The sequence below is a fragment of the Lepidochelys olivacea genome, assembly GCF_965140295.1.
Source record: "Lepidochelys olivacea isolate rLepOli2 genome assembly, chromosome: 1".
NCBI classification, from domain to species: domain Eukaryota; kingdom Metazoa; phylum Chordata; order Testudines; family Cheloniidae; genus Lepidochelys; species Lepidochelys olivacea.
In genome coordinates this window covers 245,874,263-245,895,528 of record NC_140411.1, presented here as the reverse complement: position 1 = coordinate 245,895,528, position 21,266 = coordinate 245,874,263, and the positions used below count along the sequence as shown (strand labels likewise).

General features: G+C 42.6%; 1 protein-coding gene across 1 annotated transcript in view; it reads right to left on the bottom strand.

The window, feature by feature from the left end:
• Positions 1-21,266, bottom strand: part of RESF1 (retroelement silencing factor 1) — a 54,833-nt gene that overhangs the window by 11,062 nt on the left and 22,505 nt on the right. The window contains 2 exon segments of the mRNA XM_084623542.1: positions 2,429-2,515; positions 10,178-10,219. The gene's annotated coding sequence lies outside the window, so the exon portion shown is untranslated.

The following is a 21,266-nucleotide window of genomic DNA, read 5'->3' as shown; positions in this document are numbered from 1 at the left end:
TTGCCTCTACAGAACCCCTCTCATTTTTAATTTTAAGACAAATAGGAATTCACACAGAGTCAAGACATAACCTACCAATTGTGAAGGTTAATTTCTCAGTTCATCAGGGAAAACAAATGTGTCAAAGCAACCCCTCCTGGCACACCCTCCTCTGGGAGGGCGCAGGATGGCAAGTGATACTGCCATAGTTTACCCTTGGCCCAGCCATAAAAAGGAACACAGCCCCAACGATTCAGCCCCATTCGGCCTCTCTTGCTCAGGAAGGTCAATAAGCTAGCCCCTCCACTGGTCTCCTAGCCAGTTCTTCCCTATTCCTGGGAAGACCTTTCCATTCTCTGGAGACTTTCTCCCAGGCAGCTCTCACATCTGCCAGCCTATGCTCTCAGTGAATGTCTAATCAGGAATTAGACACCTGCAGCTGGCCTGTGCCAGCCGACTTGGGCTCACGGGACTCAGGCTGTTTCACTGTTGTTGTTGACTTCTAGGCTTAAGCTCCAGCCTGACCTCTGGGACCCTGTGCGGTGGGAGGGTCCCAGAGTTTGAGCTCCAGCCCGAGTCCAGAAGTCTACACAGCAATGCAGCCTGAGCCCAATAAGCCAGAGTCAGCTGACACAGGCCAAAAGGGGTGTCTAGTTGCTGTGTAGACATACTCTCAGTCAGCCTTGACTCACTAGGTCTCCCCTCCCCTCTAGGGCCCATCTGCCCTCTTTAAGTCTAATCAGGAGGCAGCTAAAAAAATGCACTGGCGTCTTCCCTCTTAAAGGGCCAGGGCAACCCTGTGATAATGGAATTCCTCTTTTTTGGAGGGAGGAGAGCACTTATAAGAAAAGGTCAGTTGGAATGAATAAACTGATCACTGCCAATTCATAATTCAACATCTAGTGTAAAAAGAATTGTCTATTGTGACAGGGTCAGGCCAGATGGCTACAGGAGAGTGATAGAAGGCAGATATATTAGCCCCAGGTTAAGTAGGTCTCTTTTCCATGGGTAAGGTAACAGGGAAGGTTCCAGAACAATCAGGAACTTTCTGGAAACAATTAAGACAGGTTGATTAGAACACCTGCAGCCCATCAAGAAGCTGCCAGAATCAAGACAGGCAGGCTAATCAGAGCACCTGGGTTTAAAAAGGAGCTCACTTCAGTTTGCGGTGTGCGTGCGAGGAGCTGGGAGCAAGAGGCGCAAGGAACTGAGTGTGAGAGGGCGTGCTGCTGGAAATCTGAGGAGTACAAACACTATCTGGCATCAGGAGGAAGGTCCTGTGGTGAGGATAAAAAAGGTGTTGGGAGGAGGCCATGGGGAAGTAGCCCAGGGAGTTGTAGCTGTCACACAGCTATTACAGGAGCCACTGTAGACAGCTGCAATCCACAGGGCCTTGGGCTGGAACCCAGAGCAGAGGGCGGGCCTGGGTTCCCTCCATACCCCCAACTCCATACTTGATACCGGAGGAGTTGACCTTGACTGTGGGTTCCACCAGAGGGGAAGGTCTCTGGCCTGTTTCCCAATCCACTAGGTTGATCAGCAGAGACTGCAGGGATTATTGTTCTTCCTTTTCCCCATGCTGGCCAGTGATGAGGCTAACTGAGCGAACAGCAGATTTGAGCCACGAAAGAGGCCAAACTGAGGGCTGCCGTGAAACTCTGAGGTGAGCAAATCCGCCAATCATTGCAGGACCCACCAAGGTAGAGGAGGAACTTTGTCACACTATCTTAAATCCATCCAAGAACTATTGTGCATGCCATTCTACTGTGAAAACTGATTGCATCAGACAGCACCTTCAAACTCTCATTTAGTCCCTGTGTTTGTTCAAAGTCATATCTTCTTACTGTAGTGTCAAAAACAAACATTTAGTACTTTTTCCTTATTAGCATTATAGCATCAATACAGTCAAAAGAGGGAAGCATAGTCACTTTTGAAAATTTTGCCCAAGTGACTCATGAGCTTAAGTGCCATTTTCAAAAATCACAGGTTCCTAAGTGCCTAAGCTAGGTCTACACTTGGAAGGCTTTGATGATATAGCTATACTGCCAATGTGCTCAAAGCATGGGTGCAGCTACACTATTGCTGGTATAATTGCACCCACACAAGGAGATTCTGCTGGCACAACTATTTCTGTCACAAATTACATGTCATCCCCTGCACACACACACAGACCTAGGTATGCTGGCAAAGATCTGTAGTGCAGATCTGGTCTAAGTCTCATTAAAAATCCATGGGATTTAGGTGCCCAGCTGCACAGGCCATTTCTGAAAGTGGGACTTACAAATATTATAAAATATTTATCCTATATTCCCTTTGTGTGCATTGGTACAATTGTAAGCAAGTTCAAACTGAAGTGCCAAAAAACAAACAAAAAAAACCTACCAACCACGCAGCAATTACATTTGTGACATGTCAGTTGCACTGTAGGGACTGACCTTCACTCTCTTACCTGATTTGAAGTAACTGTGTTATTTAGTGACAGGCAAAGGGAATCCAATTTATATTTCAATTCCTAAGGGTCATCCACTCGCAGTACCTGGTAAAATTAAAAGTAGAAAGTAGAAACGTATTTGAGGGTCTTCCTGAAGTTGGCCTTTGATTTCTGAATATTTTAAAATAGCTGAACTATATACTTGAGTACTAATTTTAAGGATTGAATGCTGTTATATGTAGACAAAATCAATACGTAATACAGCACTATACAGAAAGGAAAAAACATATATACCAGTCTCAGACTGCAGAAGTTTGGTGGCTCACTTCACTTCTGACCAACTCCCCAAAATTCATCCCTTTATATAGCAGTAGGTCAAACAAAATCCTCTCATGCTTTGAATTTTATTTTGAATCAATAAGCCAAACAACATTTGTAACTAATTTAGCACTACCAGGACCATCAGTGGCCACAATTAACTCTTAATGAATGGACATTAATCAATGCATTACTCAGTGGTTTGCTATTATACTGATTCTAGTACACATTTGTTATAACAAATGTTCCCTCTCCATGTTGTTAATTACTAGTAACTTATTAATAACAGTGTGCATTTATAAGCATCCCTTATTACACAGTCCTGTCCATTACAACACACATCTATTAGTTGCCAGGGATCCGTTCCTGGACATCTGAACTAAATTAGCAAGGTGAGGGGAAAAAACAGATTAGATCATTAAGTACAGTCCAACTTGATTACAGGCATCCATTTATCTAAAATCACATACAAGATTCTGGGATTTTGGGCCAAGGAATCAAGAGAGTTTAATATACAAAAGAATCATAAGATTAATATTTACTAACAAAGCAAACATCTGATGTCTGTTCCATAATTTTTAGAGGCACATTAGTATCTCCTCCTTCTAGTTCTTTCTGTCCTACTTTGTTCCCAAGCAGCCACAAAAACTGAAAGTAACTACATTCACTCCCTACTACTTTCACAGCCCATCAACACATTATTAAACTGTCATAGGCACAATATAAAAGACTTAAAAAGGAAAAGAGGAGGTTACTTACCTGTAACTGAAGGTTCTTCAAGATATCTGGCCCACATCTGAATTCCACTGAGAGTTATCCATGCACATCATGCATCAGAAGTCAGAGAATTTGAAAGTAGTGTCCACTGGTCTACGCACATGCCCTGGCTCACCTCATGCTTCCATCAGAGGCAATAAAGGGGGAGTGGATAGACCACACCTTTAGTTCCTTCTCCACTGTAAATTGACCAATCTGCAGCAGAGGGAAAGGTGGGCAGGAAGTGGAATACAGATAAGAACCACACATCTTGAAGAACCTCCACTTACAGGTAAGAATCCTCTGCTTCTTCTTCGAGTGATGGTCCCTATTGTATTCCACTGAGGGTAATTAACAAGCAGTACCTAAGTTGGAGGAAGGTGCAAGATTGAGGATGAAGTGGTCATGTGGAGAACTGCCATGATGAAGGAAGCATTGACTGCAGAGTCCTGCACTAAGGTGCAATGTGCAGCAAAGATGTGCAAAGAACTCCGCCTGGTTACTCTACATATGTCTACAAGAAGCACATCCTGCAGGGAGGCCATGGTTGAAGCCTGAGCTCTTGTGGAGCGAGCCTGCAACAGTCAGGAGAGGTAGGCCTGACAACTGGTAGAAGAGTTTAATGCAAATCAAAATCCACTTCGAGATTCTCTTCGTGGAGATGGTTTGCCCAGAGTATCTCTGCTATTGAAACAAATAGTCTAGACGACTTCCTAATTGGTTTCATTCTCTGCAAGTAGAATGCCAGAGTTTGCTGGATGTCGTGGGACTGGATAGACATTCCTCTGTAGTTGCATGCAGTTTCTGGAAGAAAATAGTAAGAGAATGGCTTTCCTGCTGCTCAATAGGATGTTGCACACTTTTGATGAACACGCCTGTTCTAGAGAAGATGCCCATCCACATACCACACTCTGAGGTAAAGCATCTGAGGATCGGGATGTCTGATTCTGCCATTGTGCTGTGTCAGTAGCTCAGGGAAAATGGGGATGGGAACTGGGGGACGAGTGGACATGAGGAGGAGGTTGGGAAAAAGGAAATGTCTGGGCCAGCAGAGGGTGATAAGGATGACTGTCGTCTGTCCCATCTGATCTGTCCCATCTGATCTTGTGGAGTACTCATGGCAGAAGGTGAAGAGGAGGGAAGACATAGTTGATCTGTCTAACCAGCAGAGTATGAGAGCATCATTCTAAGAATGGCAATCAATACCCCCGCAGAGCAGTATGTGCTGCATCTGTTGTTGATGGGGAGGCGAAGAGGTCCATGGCCGGAGTTCCCCATTGGTCGAAGATGTCGTGAACCACGGTGTTGAGAGTTCCCACTCATGGTTGATCACAAACCATTTGCTGAGTGAGTCTGTGATCACATTCTGAGTGTCCAGAAGACAAGCTGCAGAGAACAGGATCCAGTAGGCAATGCACCATTTCCAGAGGTTGACTGCCTCTATACACAGAGTGATGGATTTTGTGCCCCCGTTTGTGGATGTAATGAAACAGTAGTGGTATTGTCCAACATACTAAGAACATGATGGGACTGGATGGATGAGAGATATGCTTGGCATGCCCTCCTTACCACCTGGAGTTCCAGGATGTTGATATGCCTCCTTGATTCCTAAGGAATCCATATGTCCAGTGTCATGTGGTCTCCCATGTGTGCTCCCCATACTATGTGAGATGTGTCAGTGATGACTGTCCTGTCCAGGGAGGAGAGGAGAAAGGGGACTCCCAGGCAAATCCGCCGGGGATCCATTCACCACTGCACAAAAGAGAGTACCATGGGGGCAACTGTCAGCATAAGGTCCACGGTGTGCTACATGGGTGAGTAAACTCTCAGGAGCCATATCTGAAGGCAGAGGCATATGTGCATGAGGCCAGGTTGCCAAGGAGGCATAAGGCAAGTCCTGGCTGGGGCAGAAGGACTGTTGACTACTTGGACTATGATTTCCTGTAGAGTCTGGAACCTGTCCCTTGGAAGGTAAGTTTGTGTTGATGAATCCCTCTATAAAGTCTTGGGATTGCGTGGGGATTCATTGTTGATTTTTCTATGTTGATGCAGACTCTGAGGGACGAAAGGAGTCCGTGCAACATGGAGGTTGAAAGCTGATCTTCCTCCCTGGATCACGCCGCTAGGAGCTAGTCATCTAGACAGGGGAATACAAGCACCACATAATGCCTGAGGTAGGGTACCACAATGGAGAAAATCCTTGGTGAAGATCCTGGGAGCAGCAGTGAGTCCAAATGGCAAGACCTTGTATTGAAAATGTGGTGGACCAACTATGAACCTCAGGAACAATCCGTGGATAAGATGAATGCCTGCGTGAAAATAAGCATCTGGCATAGTGAGAGCCATAAACAACAAGACAGTCTAATGATGGGGTGATTATTGCTAATGTGACCATAGAAAACTTGAGTTTGCAGATGAAGTGATTGAGATGGTGGGAGTTCCAAAATTGGTCTCCATGCATCTTTTTGGAGGGGGGAATCAGGAAATAAGTTGAATAGAAACCAGTCCCTTGATATTCTGGAGAAACCTGCTCTATTGCCCCTCTTTGTAGTAGGGAGTCCACCACTAAAGTGAGGATGCTGTTGTGAGAGTGGGCCCTGCGCCTCTAGTCAGAGAATTTTGACAGAACTACCCGGCTGGGCTGCACATGCACTCTCCCTATCTCACACCTGCAGCGGCAGTTAACTAGTGCTGTGCAGCTGCGCCCCTTTCCCTCCTTCCCTCAGTCCCTTCTCTACTGCAGAGGACTTCAGTTAGAACTCCCAAGTAAAGGGGAGGAGAGTGGGTAGTGAAGCACCCACAGGAAGACACACCTTGAAGAACATCAGTTACTGCAAAAAGTGAGTAACCCCCTCTTCTTTCTTCAAGTGTTGTCCCTGTGGGTACTCCACTTTAGGTGACAGTAGAGCAGCACCCCTCAGAGGGATGGAGGAGCTTCGGAGTTAGGTCTGAATGGATGATAAGATTGTCTCTCTCAGCCAAGTGACAGATGGTGAATCCTGGTCAATGACAGTGTTGTATGAATGTGTGAGACGATGTCCAAGTGACTGCTTTACATATGTCAGTAATAGGTACGTCATTCAAGAAGGCTATCAATGTTTCAACTGATCTTGTGGAATGTGTTTTGACTCATGATGGGAGTTGTAGCTCATGTTGACAGAAGCAAAGCTGGATACAACTTGAAATCCTTTTGGAAAGTCTCTGCTTACATATAGGTTTGCCTTTAACCCCTCTGTAGTGGAGAGAAACAATTTAGGAGTTTTTCTGAATGGTTTGATCTGTTTGAGATAAAAGGTTAGTGTCCTTCTGATGTCCAGGGTCTGGAATGCCGCCTCTTGTCTGTTCCTGTGAAGTTTAGGGAAGAATGTGGGACGATGAATGGGTTGGTTGAGGTAGAAAGAAGGACTTTAGGTAAATATGGAGGATGTAGTCTTAGGGTGACTTTATTCTTGAGAAAGATCATATATGGTGGGTACACCATAAGGGCCCCAAGATGTCCTACACGCCTTGCGGACACGATGGCAATGAGAGAGGCTACTTTCATGGAAAGGTATAGTAGTGAGCATGAAGCCAAAGGTTCAAATGGGACGCTTGTGAGAGATCGAAACACTAAAGTGAGGTCCCATGGAGGAGTTGGGGCTCTGGGTTGTAGGTAGAGATTGCGTACGCCCTGTAGAAATCTTTGGTAATTGGATGACCAAACACTGAAACCTCATCCACCTTATGGTGGAAGGTTGTGACTGCTGCCAGGTGTACTTGGAGCGAACTCACTGAGAGACCAGATTTCTTAAGATGAAGTATGTAGTCCAGGACTAATGGCAAGGTAGACATGGAGGCTTCAATTTGTTTGTTTAGGTACCATGTTTGAAATCTCTTCCATTTGTGGAGGTATGTTGAGCGTGTAGTTGACTGTCTACTGTTTAACAAAATGTCTGACTTCCTCATAGCAGATCATCTCCTTGCCTTGGAACCACTGAGGAGACAAGCTCTCAAGTGGAGTATCTCCAGGTTCAGATGCAAGGTCTGACCTATATCCTGTGAAAGGAGATTTGGAAGAAGTGGGAGGACATGTGGAGGGCATGCTGACATCCACTGTAGGTATGAATACCAGGTTTGCTTGGCGATGCAGCGGCTATCAGGATGACTTTGGCTTAGCTGGTCCTTGTATGACCACAGACAGCAACAGGGTAGAAAGGAAGGTATACAGGAGACGTGTGTTCCATAGGATGAAAAAGGCATCGCCTGTGGATCTTGGTCCCAGGATCCTATTAAAGTTGCAAAGTGAAGAACTCAAACATTAGGAAATGTCAGAATTACCTGTGCACCCTTGGCAGCTTTGTTTCCCCTCCACGTCCAGGCCGCCCACTCTGGTTCCCAGTCCCAGTCTTCTCATACTGGGAGTCTCAGTTTCCTTCACCTCCCAGCTCATAATTTGCCTTGCTGGCTCCCAGACCTAGTCTTTTTACTCAGTCTATTCCAGTCTCCACCCCCTACCAGCCTCCAGCTCCAGTCTCCATCCCAGGATTCTTGTCTATTCCTCTGGTCCTCCCCAACATGTCCTACATCTGGCTCTTATCCCCTCTGCATTTGAGTCAGTCTTCTCCACAATGCTGCGGTGCCCGCAGTGGGGAGCATGTGTCATTGAGAACACTGAAGAAACAGGCTCCCTGCTCTCATTTCCAGTGCCTGGCCCTACCTCAACCTAGAGCAACCATTACAGGGAAAGACTGTCTTCACTCCTGTAGCCTTAGGCTGAAGCATGCTCACTCACTCTGGAGACAGCACTTGTAGTCTGGTCACATGTAGAAGCTGCGAGAGGAAGAAGCATGTTCAGCTGCTCTATTGCCAAATCTATAGCCTGGTCAGCATTAGGAGCCTGGTCAGCATTTGGAGCTGTGAGGAGATGGTGCATACTCAGTATGGGCAGAATCTTCAGAGATTTTAGCTGTTAAGCTCTAACGAGTTTCCACTGAGCATGTGTGAACAACAATTTTTAACGGCTTATAACTTGACCAAATTTGAGTGCATTTTCACGGGAACAACAAAAGATGTATCACTAATACAAAGCCACCTCCCTGCCAAGTTTCAAGTCCCTGCTCCAAGTCAGGGGAACACCAAAGCTTTCCTAAGAAAAGGTAACCAGGGATTTTTTCAACAGTGAAAAACAAGCTCCATTCTCTCTAGCTCCACTCTCAGAAACAGTTGAACTGTTTTGGTTGAAGTCTTCCAAAAACATTCAGACTGGGAAACCTTAGTAACAGGCAGTGCTACCTGCTCCATCTAGAATGAAAATTCCCATAATCTTTATGAGGTAGTTTGATATTATCTTCATTTTACAAAAGGGGAATCTGAGACAGAGTGGCTTGCCCATAACAACCAAGGGCGAGTCCCCTGGCACCCAGAGTTGTGGTTTAGATCTCGAGAACATTTAGTTCAAGTCTAGCAGAAATAAGGCCTGAAGTTGATAAACTGCAAGAGTGCTAGCCTGAACTGGATCATACAGTAAGAATATTCAATAGGATGCTTTTCGCAATTATAGAAGGAAGGATAGTCTTGTGGTTGAGGCTTAGGACAGGGAACCAAGAGATCTGGATTTGCTCCCAATTCTGAGCAAGACACTTACAACTGTGGGGGAAATTACTGTTGACCTAACCCCTTCCCATTCTGCGGCACAATCTATGCATTATATGCAACATATGCAAGAGCTGTAAGGCAAGAGGCCTACAGGCCTGTATACTGTAAGACTTGGCTTAAGCTAAAAGCATTTACGTATGCTGGGCTGTGGCACTTGACACAGATAATGGACTAGGCCAATCTCTAACTAGAAAAGAGCCAAAAGGGCCTCCAGAAGAGTCCCTAGCTGTCCATTATATGCACCCTCCACCCTGCAAAAGTCCCTAGTCAAAACGCTGCCACAGCAAACCACAGATCTTGATAATAACAAGGTGCGTCAGCACAGTGCTAATTATGAAATGGTCTTTCCATTATCTCCTCATAAGGCTTTATTAATAATGCTTGAGTGGTGAAAAATAACTAATAAGGAAATGTATCATTTGGCTTGGATTTGGACCTATATAAGACTGGTATTATAGGGGCAGAGTAGAAAGAGACCAGGGTGGTACCTGCGTGTGACCATCTCTGTCTCCCTCTCCCTGCATGCTTGTATTCAATAAAAGGCCTCAGATTGTTTGAGCCAAACAGATGGTGTGACTCGTTTTCCACAACACACTCTACCCTATAAAGTGGAAATACTGTTTAAGTTCATGGAGTAGTGAGAGGCTGAAGTCAGTGTTTGTAAAGCCATTTTGTGATCCTTTATTAACTTTCTGTACCTTTTTAGCATCTGCTAGGTTCAAGGACAGTCACTTGCAGATACTTATTTAAGCAAGTATTACAGACCTACATATACAGAGAGATGCATAACGACAGTGACAATCAAAGGAATACAAAAGCCAAAATAAGATTCTGCAGAAAGAGTAAAAACAAAAAAACCCCCCAAACCCTGAATGTATATGAGGAAACCTAAATGCCAGATTTGAACAAGCACGTTTTAGATACATGAACCTTATTCTTCCTCCAAATTAGGTTATGTTTTGTGAGTTATAAAATAATTTCACACTTACCGAAACCATGACAAACAAACTCATTGATCAAATTCATTATTAAGTTTGTGTAACAATGAAAACCACTTACTCTGATGGTATTTCGGACAGGAGGCTTCCCTCTTCATACAATCTGCAATATAACAAAAATTAGACACTAGAAGCCAACAGAAGTTGAGAATAGCAGCCCCTAGTCAAAAGGAATTTTAAATTACCTGTGCTTACCTCAAGCTAATTTGAGAGCTTCTGTTTATGGTTTGTTTTTGTTTTTTTAATAAATACAACATTTAGACCAGTGGAGTTTTATTTGTCCATCCCCTTCCTTAGTTTACTACTTCATGCATATAGACAGGTAGTATTCTCTAAATTGCAGTTAAGTTATCAGGCTGTGGCTCTTCAAGACACTGTCAAAAAAACAGACCATATAGCTTAACTGGGCTTTGATTTATTTAGTTTAATAGTGCTTTAGAGAATATGGTTATCTTCTTGGAAGATTACCACTTTATTTCATCACCATCATTGGTACTTATTAACCCCATTTGGTATTTGCCTTTTCTCCTTTAAAACATCTAAACCTAAAAGCTTCTCTCTTTTGAGAGTGAGTGGGGAAGGAAAGGGAATTTTGTCCCCTTATACATGTCACCCTTGGCCTACATAGAGTTCTGCTTCTTCAGGTAGCAGATTGATTTGTTAGAGAGCTCAAGGAACTTATCTTCCTCCATAAGGCCTATGGTTAGCCACCTGCAAGTGCAGATCTAATACTGAATTAATACATTTGGAAGTTTCTACATCTCCTGGGTGTCTTGTTTTTAGAGATTCTCATCAGGAACTTCAGGCACTCTATCCAAGGGCTTTATATTAACAGAGCCTCATCCATGTGTCATGTGGCTCATATAGATCACAGCATGATGCTACAACAACAAACTGCCTTGAGATCAAACCAGGAAAATGTCTTGAACCTGTAAATTCAAGTAAAAAAACCTCCAAATCATTTCTCCAGAATCATCCTTATTGCCTTACCACACTATAAAAGTTAAAGGAAGGTCATTAATGATGCATAACTCCTAAGATTTATTTCCCATACTTCAGGGAAAGGGAAGAAGAGAGACTGGTTCATGACGAAAATACAGTGTAGCGTCTATGTTTACCAAGCAGTTGTATTTTTAAATTGTTGCAACTTTTTGGGGAGAAGGGTGGAAAAGTAGAAGACAGTGATCAGAATGGGAAAGTGTGTATCTGCAACATGTAAAACTGTCACATTTCTCTCCGTCTACAATCAGAATTGTTGTAAACATGTAGGATATAAATATAGCTATGTGAGCGAGTGATTTTTGGAACACTGTGAAGCTGCGAACCTTTCCCCGGAATGGTCAAAGTTTTAACGCTTTCCATATTGAGTTATCTAAATCAAACCCTCTTACATTCCTTTTGTCAAACCATTTCCAAATTTTAGGAGCTTTACTAGTGGTTTCCCTTCAATTTGCTACTCACTGAAAATGAACAGTTTTTGCAAGCAAAAGGAAACTGACTTCCTATTTTGGCAGAGCCCAGCCACGACTGATTTTTCAAGCTACCAGCAGCCTTATCTTTGCCTCAAATATCAAAATGTTCATAATTCTTTAGATTGGGAGTAATAAAATACTGTTATTGGAATTTTTAGTATTTTTTGTTCTTTCCACTACAATTAACAATGATTTCAGTAATCTTCACTCTAATATACTCTGTACTCTAGGGGTGGATCCAGCCTGCAAGCCATTTTAAACCAGCCCACGAGCCACAAACTAAACTAAACTCAATTTAAGAAAAGGTATTTACAAAGGAAATCTACTATTAACATTAAACTAAACTTAAAAAAAAAAGCATTGCAACTATCAAACCAAACAAGTAATTCTCAATATTGGATTGGAGGTTAAATCAAATCAAATTAATATAAAAATTAGTTAATCACTCCAAGGATTAAGGATTCCAAGAAGATGTCTACCTATTTGCTTATAAATCCCAACTAAAGATTTACCAGGCTCAATTAAATCTACAATTTGAATGATTAAACATCTTAATATGAAATCAAATTACCTAATGTCTGAATCACTATCTCAGAGCCAATTATAAAGCTTCCTTAAGATATCAGTTCTTATGTGGTAGCTAACCCTTTCTACTCCCCATATTTCCCCAAGAGATATTGATCAGAACACTTTTGATAAACAGAAGTTTGACAACTCTTATTTACCATAAATTACAGATGACAATCTGAATTTCTCAAGACTTTAAAACATAAAACACAGAACACATTTTAATGAATAATTTTGTGAGAAAGTATTTAAAGCTGTTTAACCCTGCAAAACATTTGAGGCCTTCCCCAGGTGGACTTTATGGGTGTTATCATGCACATAGCCACACTTTCACATCCTACCCTAAAAAAACCCACCACGAAAGAAGACTTGGACATCTGCAACTAAAAAAAAAAAGACAAAAGGAGGTTTGCCAACTCTTCATTCAGCTCTGAGTCTTCTGGTCTCTCAGAGTAAGAGCTAGAACTGCAGACAAGGATCCAGATGGTGATGTTCTCCTGGCACAGTGCTTCTTGCTAGCAGTTCTTTGGGTGCAGAGAAAGAATTTGGTTAAAAGCCTGGAGTGGCTTGTTTGTTGACATCATAACTTCTCCCCAAGCTCTTAGGATTTCTGAAATGTCAGTCTTCCTTCAGATGGCTTGTTGACCTGTAAAGTGAGGTTTCTCAAACTCACCCTTGATTCTTAATAGTTTGTGAACTTTGCTTCCTCCACCTTGCATTGCCTTTCTCTTTAGACAAATCAGGTGTGAAACATACTGTGCAACTTGGTCCAATCAAAATTAGGTTATCCTTAGCAAGAGTTGTGTCTGAGTTAATGACTACTTGATTTTTGAACAACAGACTCAACAAGTTATTTAACCAAAGATTATCAATCAGATTAGTACAGCACTATACAGAATACAGCAAGAAGAGATGCATTATCACCCTTGATGTGATAAAGAGCTGGTTCTGTGTCTCTTCTTCACTGCAACTGGTGGGAAGCACAGTTTCATTCCCGAAATTCCAAAAACACTGTCATTATATCGGGTTTTTAAAACAAAAACCCTATATAATTCTTTGCCAAAAGAAACATACGTTCTGATTTCATTTCTTATACATTCTCAGTTTACCTGATTTATGTGTGAAGGCATAATTATTTACAGCTGAGAGGACTAACAATTCACCAAGATAATATCTTTCAGTGGGTCTTTCTTCCCCCATAATCATAATCATTCCCTAATAGGAAACATCTGTTTAACAATCATCCGTCATCAGTTTCCCAGGTTTATATATGCTTATGTAAGGATTATATAATTTATTTCTTTTAAGAGAATGGTTTCTAAGACTATCTGGAGTTTTACAGACATGGAGATGCCAAGGATTCTTAGATACAGCCTAATACATACAATTCCTGAGTAGGGTTATTTACAGGTCAAGAGCTAGTATTCTGGGCTTTAGAATTCAAACACACACTCTGCTAATATCAAAGATTCTAAAGAATAATTTATTTTTATGTTAATGAAATATGCAGAAAGGAAAGGACTAAAAGGGTTAATATTTACTAACAGGTAGGTATTAACACAAGCATCAATTTGTAAGAGCCCCACTTAAATCAGTGATGCAAAAAAATTTGGTGTTATTTGTATCTCAAAGACTATAGGTTTGTGACCTCCGAAAAACAGTAACAAAAGCAACATGTGACCACTTTTAAGGAAGCTGGCATGGTCTCATGTGAATGAAAAGTCATAAGATGACATTGTATCACCAGTTTAAGGACACAAAAAATATATAAAATGGTATAAAAATTGATGATTGGGAAAAACTAGCAACAAAATATACTCTCCATTCATCAGCAAAATTCAAAAGTTCAAACTTATGATCAGTTCCATCATCTACAGTTTCTCCTCCACTAATTTAGAACCAGACAATTGATCCTATCAGCAAGGCATTTATGCAGTAAGCTTCTTATGCTGCGTTATAGATCAAACAGCTTATCTTTTGAAATCAACATCTTGATAAAAAAAATTTTTTTAAGCTTAGAATGAAACTCATTTGAAACACAGAAGACTTAAATTAATATTTTAGCTGAGGTTTGTATACCCACACATGCTATTCTCCTCAAAACATTTCAGAATTAGGGACCAAGAACATTTCAGTGTTTTGTGACACACAAATCTCAGATCATATCTGCTACTATCTTACATCTGGCTCCGTCAAACACACTAGATGCTAAATCTCACACCACATTCTGCGCAGTCCAACCCCAGAAACTTGAGATCCTCAAAACACTTGTTTTGATGAGATGCCTGATGTTGGCATTGCTATCCCATCTGCATTGGATCCAGCTAGCTCACAAAAGCTTATGCTCAAATCAATTGGATAGTCTCTAAGGTGCCACAAGTACTCCTTTTCTTTTTGCGAATACAGACTAACACGGCTGTAACTCTGAAAGCTACATCCTTGTTCTCCAACTGCCTCTCCTGCTTCCTGGATGCCTGGACTCAGATTACTTCAAATTGCTGGGTTCTCAGCACAGCAGAACTGGGTTACACCATTCAATTCCCAGACAGCTGCCGTGGCACCAGGTGAAGTCCTGGCAACAACTCCCCGATGCTTGAGGGCACCAGTGGTGCCAAGTCTTGCCCCTCTGGGGACGCCGGTACCAGTAGGGTAAGAAGGTCCCTGGCTGCTGCGAATGCCTCAGGAGCCGACAATACTATGAACTGTGCAGTATGCTGTCTGCCCCAAGGAAGCTGTTCCTGTGCCAGTGGAGCTTGCGGCAGCACTGGAGTTGCGGCGACCTGAGTTGCAGTTCTGGGAGAGAAGAGCAGGTCTCACTCTCACGGTCTTTTTGCCTTTGGCATCGGGGACTGACTCTTCTCTTGGTGCTTACGGTGCTTCTTCTTAGGCACCGGGGAAGACAATTGGTGCTGTGAATCCAGAGGTTGGGAGAGCTGCTTGGTGTGAAGTTCAAGCGTGGCTCCAAGGCAGGTCTTAAGGCTGCCTCCATGAGGAGGACCTTCAGTCTTGCTACTCAGTCCTTTTCAGTTTGCAGTCTGAAGTCCCTGCAGATTTGGCAGCGGTCCTTCCTATGAGATTCCCCCAAGCACTTGAAACAGCTCAAGTGCGGGTCTGTCATAAATATAAAGGGAAGGGTAAACACCTTTAAATCCCTCCTGGCCAGAGGAAAAACCCTTTCACTTTAAAGGGTTAAGAAGCTAGGATAACCTCGCTGGCACCTGACCAAAATGACCAATGAGGAGACAAGATACTTTCAAAGCTGGAGTGGGGGGAGAAACAAAGGTTCTCTCGGTCTGTGTGAGGCTTTTGCCAGGAACAGAAAAGGAATGGAGTCTTAGAACTTAGTAAGTAATCTAGTTAGATATACATTAGATTCTGTTTTGTTTAAATGGCTGATAAAATAAGTTGTGCTGAATGAAATGTATATTCTTGTTTTTGTGTCTTTTTGTAACTTAAGGTTTTGCCTAAAGGGATTCTCTACGTTTTGAATCTGATTACCCTGTAAGGTATTTACCATCCTGATTTTACAGAGGTGATTCTTTTACTTTTTCTTCTATTAAAATTCTTCTTTTAAGAACCTGATTGCTTTTTCATTGTTCTTAAGATCCAAGGGTTTGGGTCTGTGTTCACCTATGCAAATTGGTGAGGATTTTTATCAACCCTTCCCCAGGAAAGGGGGTGTAGGGTTTGGGAGGATTTTTTTGGGGAAAGACGTTTCCAAGCAGGCTCTTTCCCTGTTATATTTTTGTTAGACGCTTGGTGGTGGCAGCAATCAAGTCCAGGGGGGAAAGGAAAAATAGTTTGTACCTTGGGGAAGTTTTAACCTAAGCTGGTAAAAATAAGCTTAGGGGGTTTTTCATGCAGGTCCCCGCATTTGTACCCTGGAGTTCAGAGTGGGGAAGGAACCTTGACAGGTCACCCAAAGGAACAGACTTACCACAGAAGGCGCAGGGCTTGAGACACAGCGACTAAGGTATGCCCTGGAACTGGGAATGCAAATTACCCCACTAGCTAAGCACGGAGGCGTCCAAAACTATTAAATTTACTCAACTAATTCCTAACAAACTACAATAACCATTTACACTAAGAATTGGAGAAAAAACCACTAGGAGGATTGGCTGAGCAAAGAGGGGTTCCAGCAACCAACACAGGCGGTAAGAAGAAACTGAAGGGGAGGGGGGTCAGCAGGGTCCTTTATATGAGCACTATGAGGGTGTGGCACCAGAGGACACTGTAGCCAACTCGACAGATACCACTGGGGAAAAAAATTCTCAAAACTGTGGTCTGGGCGCACACGCACCTACATTGGAATAGACATGTGCAAGCACTCGAACAAGAACAAGTGTTAAAAGCCTACAATGTGTCTTAAATTGTAATCAGTTGTTTGTTCTCTTATCATTGGAAGGCAAAAATAGGTTACCCAGGGTAACTCTCCCGAGTTTACCAAGGGTTCCCTCAAAACAGCCCACCTGTTCACCAGTTATCCTGAAGTATGGGTCTCCAGGGCCAGCGAGCATCTTGGGTTTGCCAGGGGTTCCCCATTTAGAAGCTCTCCAGAATAGCTTGGACCTGTGACCCCCAGTGGACACACACACAGCCCTCCAACGACTGACACAAGCAGTGTTCTTTTCTAAAATAAGGCACCCTTTTATTGGTGCAAACAACAATCCAACACAACAATATAAAACACAAATCCCTTATAAGTTAAGGAGTACTCCAAATCATGTTGCCTTACGGAAGTGACGCTAAGCGATACGTCCCGCTTCAGATTGCTAGTCTTCCACTAGTCGCTGACAGCAGTTCTTAGATGTTCTTTAGATCTTACAACACTATATATATAAATAAAAAATATGTGTGTGTGGGGGGGTAATAAAGATAATGGGTGAGTGTGTGTTGACTGTAAGAGGCCTTTATATATATAAGGCCTTTTACAATCAACACAAAAACGCCCATTCATCTTTATTAACCTCTCCGAACACATATATACACAAAACACTCTACTATATCTGTGACCATAGCAGTAACTAAGTTTTTCTGACAGACTTACTCCAGTGACTATGCTGCATTATCTCTCCCACGCGTACTCAGAATCTTTGTTCATCTCTCTCCTCAACTGTCCCCCTCTCTCAACTGCCAGACTGACCTTTATACCGTTTTTCAATTCTATTTTTAGACAGGACAGCATCCTACTTATTTACCTTCTTTTGCTAATTGTCAGTTCTATTTTTAGACTTGCAACCGTTATTTACCTCAGTGTTATGATCTTAAGTCATTGTTTACCACCCTTTTACTGCCAATTCTCTATTTAGCCCAATGCGATCTGCAGTTTCCATCTAATGGTGGAGTGACTATTACTTATTGAAAATGGAAGCCAGGGACACAAAACAGAATCTGGGGACTTTCACTGGCATCAGTCCTAGTTTTAGTCAGTTATGCTGATCACAAACTACTGCCTGTAAGACTTGCACTGCTAATATTATCCTATCTCAGTTCAGCAAAGCCTAAATCCCTCTGTGAGCATTACTTACTTGCCCTGTGCATGTTCCAAGTTAATAAGTTATAACAAATTTTATCAGTATTATAGCCTGCTTCAGGAGACCCTCATTGAGAAAAAGGTTGGGGTCTGGAAGTCAGAGCCAGAAGGCTGAGCTCCAGCTAGGAAGAGCAGGGAGTGGTAGCTTCACAGACTGTGACAGAAGAATAGCTCTGGGTGTGATGGAAGATTCCAGAGCCAAGTATGAACTTTGTGTGTGGGGTGGACTTTATTTTGAGACCTTGAGGATTGTACTTGATTTTTTTTGTTATTAAACCAGTTCCAGGCAGGGATGGTGGTAGTCATGAGGCTGTTTGGAGTTCTTAGAGGGCCCTGAAGAGGGGAAATAGAGGCATGGTGCCTCAGAGCCACCACTGGCCATAAGAGTGCGCTTTGGAGACAGCTGAACTTGTTATAGGCTTAAAAAAAGTCCCCAACTTCTGTGAATCTTGAATCTTCTAGCTGTCAAACAACTCTATTGATCTATGACCCTTCCCTCTCATATTTCACTAGTACAGCTGGGACAACAGACACTTCTCACTGAGTTAACATTTTTTAATGGATCCCCATTTCATCATCATTTCAGAAAACATCTGCAATAACAACTGGCGATTGAAAAGGAACCAGCCCTGCTCATATTTCTGTAGACACCTTTAGCAGTTTGAGTGGCCTCTTTCCCAGACATCTGTTTTCCCATAGACTTGGGCTAGCCATAATGAAGTACAGTCCAATATTCAATATTCAATTCCTAAATATAGGTCATTCACAGATTATAAACCAACACTTTGGCCTTACAACTTATACACATTCTTTGCTAATACCATGAAGATTTTGGGAGAATGAATAATATGGGAATTTAAAATACAAAAAGGAAAAGAGGACTAAAAGGATTAATATTTACTAACTAATACTAATACCATCAATTGACAAACTAAGGTTCAGCTAAAGTACAAGGAATTGTAGATATGAGCATTATGACTTTGGTTCATGCATAAAGGATCATGGGAACCTGGTTCAACTGCTAACAGCAATGATGACTGAATAACCTAGAGGTCATCTTCTGTCTAGCAACTCTTTCCCCCTTTACATTGCTTCTTTTGTTGCTGCTTACAAAGAGAGGACAGGACGAGTGGCAACACTTGTTGCTTCTTCTGATGAGGCTGCGTCAAATCTAAGAACTGATTAGGACATCAAAACTTTCATTCAAACCTCACTATCACAGGTGCAGTCTTCATAATGCACGGTAAAGCAGGTCCTCCACACTGGACTGTGTTTTCACGGACAGATGATGACATGAGCCAAGAGTGTCAAGAACAATCACAGATGCCACAGTTCTACACTGGGTCAGATGCATTAATAAGGAGGACTTTGGGCAACATCATCCTCTGCCAGTTACTGGATCACCTGACCAAACAGCAGAAGATAACCTGGATTCCTATGTTCCTGTTCCCTCTCTGTCAAGTCATCATTACTGGCGCTAGATACTATTTTTGTCCTTGATATCAGACACGACTGAAGAGTTAGAAGCTCAGAGGATTAAAATGGCTTGATAATTGACCGGCCATGTGCCCTCTAACAAGTCATTTCGCCTCTCTGTGCCTTCGTTTCCTCCTCCATGCATTGTCTGTCTTTTTTATTTAGAATGAAAAGCTCTTTTGGAGGCAGGGATGGTCTCTCACTATGTGTTCATACAGTGCTTCATGCAAATGGGCCATGATTTCAGTTGCGATCTTTAAATGTTACCAGAATACAAAATAAATTTGAAAACCAACAAAATTCTGCTGAGACACAATAAAGTCAGCTGCAACCAACACTGATATTAGCTAGATGTCTTGTGGGTTACTTTTCCTTTCATTCAAAAGTGTTCAAGAAAAAAAACCTTTTTTAAAAAAAGTAAGATTCTATGTTTTGTATCTACTAAACAAGACAACACAACAGTTGTTGAAATTGCCTGTAACTGTCTGGTGGTGACAGATGTAAAGACATGTAAAGAGCTTCCTGGTAACTGGGATTGGAGAAAGCCACATCATTCTCAAACACTGACATGTCACTTGGCATATTAGTTAAGAATGTCAGGAAGGAACAAGCTCTGTCTGCAGCAGGAAATGGTCCTGACCTTGTGGGGTAACCTAGTAACTGTTTGAGCCATAGTTTAAGTTAGAGAGCAGTGCCAAGGTCGTTATTTCGGTGGGGGTGGGTGGTTCATCACCAGAGCACAAAACACACTGGCCTCATATCCCCATGGATTTCCCTACACAAGGCCAATTTCCAGTTGCCCTGTTAAGGCAGCTTTCAAGGTACAAAGATGATGAAATGAAGACTGAGAATCTGGTCTTTTCTCTGCCATGCTTGTGTTCTCTCTCACACACACACACACACACACACTCACACTCTTCTCCCCACCCTCCCCTCCCACCAACCTGGCTTCACTCCACTTCCTGTCATTGATCATAATGCAGAAAAAGATACATTATTTACAGCTCTTCCCTTTTCTCTCACATTCTCCCTATCAGTAGTGTTCTTTATCTCTTCGCCTATATTTCTCCTCCTCCCTTTATCACCAAGCCTCACTCACCTTTTGACAGTATAAAAATGTTGGTTACGTATGTGATTATTTACAGTTGTATGCCAACAAAAAGTCCTAGAAAAGATGCAGTTAAACCATCAAAAAGTCTTTTTGCCACTATAGCTTATTTAGTTTGGGTAAATGGTATTAAAAAATAAAACAAGAAACACAACCCCACCCCCACCTGCCAGTGTTAGCTGTGCCTCCACTATGAGATTGTGCTGGTATAGCTGTACCTTTCCTAGAGCAGTGGTTCTCAACTAGCGGGCCCCAAGCAGGTTATAGGGAGTCCGCCAAGCAGGGCTGGCATTAGACATGCTGTGGCCAAGGGCAGAAAGCCAAAGCCCCACCACATGGGGCTGAAGCCTGGGGTTCCAAGCCCTGCCACCCAGAGCTGAAGCCAGAGCAACTTAACTTCACAGGGCACCCTGTGGCGTGGGGCCCCAGGCAATTGCCCAGCTTGCTACCCCTAACGCTGGCTCTGCCTTTTATATGCAGGAAAACAATTATTGTGGCACAGTTGGGCTGTGGATTTTTTTTTTATAGCATGTTGGGGGGCCTCCAGAAGAAAAAGGTTGAGAACCCCTGCTCTAGAGGACAAAGCTTCATTCTCCCACTTCTCACTTTCAATCACTTTCCCTCACATCAACCCCTTCAGTCACCCCACCTTCAGGGTCTGCTCCTAGAGATGCCATCTGTCCAGGGTTTTTTTTTGTACCTGAGAGATGGCAATACGATCGTCTCCAGCCTTACAGTAAAACGGGCAATGTCTGTAGGCTGCTCTGGTCCTTTGTTCCCTTCCAGAGAAAAGAACAGTGTCTCCTTAAGATACCATACTCAAAATAAGATGACCTAATGAAGCTGGCTTCTCAATCACCTAATTGTAGACACCATATTTAAATTACAGTATCCTCTTCTGCAGCCGTAGTGGAGTATTTTCTTGATTTCCGATCATTGCTTCAAGTATGAAAAACCAAGTGAAAGGGAAAAGCTAAGTCTCCGCATTTCAAGT